The sequence below is a fragment of the Ambystoma mexicanum genome, chromosome 1p, assembly GCF_040938575.1.
Source record: "Ambystoma mexicanum isolate Mex_15411 chromosome 1p, UKY_AmexF1_1, whole genome shotgun sequence".
Classification (NCBI taxonomy): Eukaryota; Metazoa; Chordata; class Amphibia; order Caudata; family Ambystomatidae; genus Ambystoma; species Ambystoma mexicanum.
The window spans coordinates 235,762,413-235,763,548 of record NC_090921.1 but is presented as its reverse complement, the minus strand read 5'-3'; the positions used below and the strand labels follow the sequence as shown (position 1 = coordinate 235,763,548).

At 39.7% G+C, this 1,136-nt stretch overlaps 1 non-coding gene across 1 annotated transcript; it reads left to right on the top strand.

Moving 5' to 3' along the window:
• Nucleotides 1-271: 271 nt before the first annotated feature.
• TRNAS-UGA (transfer RNA serine (anticodon UGA)) lies at nucleotides 272-353 on the top strand. The gene has a single exon. It is a non-coding gene; the product is annotated as a tRNA-Ser (tRNA).
• The last annotated feature ends 783 nt before the right edge of the window (nucleotides 354-1,136 follow it).

Genomic DNA, 1,136 nt, shown 5'->3' with positions numbered 1-1,136 from the left:
AGGAGCTGGATTGAGAATTGTGTTAAGAAATAACTTCTCCACATTTTCCAACTCCCCTACCTTATTGAGAGAGATTTTTGGTGGAGTATATATTTTTTAATATGTAACCCCTCTTAACTATCAATGCGGCCATTTGTGATTTGGCACTTTCAAACTTCACTCTTTTAACCTTCAACGGAGCCCACTGTGAGACGGCTGATATACTGTCAAGTAACGTAGTTTACATTCTGTTATCACAGATGTGCCGGCAGTAAGACGCGCAATCAGGGTAGTAGTCGTGGCCGAGCGGTTAAGGCGATAGACTTGAAATCTATTGGGGTTTCCCCGCGCAGGTTCGAATCCTGCCGACTACGAAATCTTTTTAACATTTTTTTTTTACTACTTCGATTTTAATGTAATCAGTAACAATTCATAAAAAGTACTACTAGTTTAAAAAAAAAAGGTTACTTCAAGCCATTAACACATTAAATTCGATTTGAAGATGAATTGCTTTCCACAAGTGTTACGAGCTTTGGGCAACAATAGGTTTCAACCTTATGTTTTGCTAGCACTGCTTTGATTCAATTTAATAAACGTATAATGCTGTGTGGCGTATGGCTTACCTGAATAATGGCACACATTATTCCGTGCATTGGGTTTACTGAGGAGGACGCCGTCTGCCCCGAGCCATTCAGTAACGAGAAACCGCTGCAAATGCTCGTTCAGTAGGGGTTGGAGCTGAATATGGCATGTGTCATATGCCAGTGACACGTGCCACTGCATGTCAGCACTACAAGTGACACGTGCCACTAGCAGGTGTCACATGCCATGCCACAAAAAAAGGTTTCACGTGTCACAGTAAGTCTGTCTCTTCGTTTTTCGAATTATAATCCTCCTTTTTAAAAATAAAAATACGAAACGCCAATTTTATTCCTTTTTTGTAAAAATTAAAATTGAAAAGCTCTACAGAAGATTCGAACTCATGCTACCCTGGTACGAGCCTAGCTCCATTAACCACTGCACCCTTACATCTCACAACGTTAAGGGTTCAAATTCTACCTCTAATGTGAACTCTTACATGGTTCAAAGCTGCTCCTTTTCTTAATTTAAGTTACATCTTAAAACAAACTGCCTGTACAATTCTGAAAGTTTGTAGG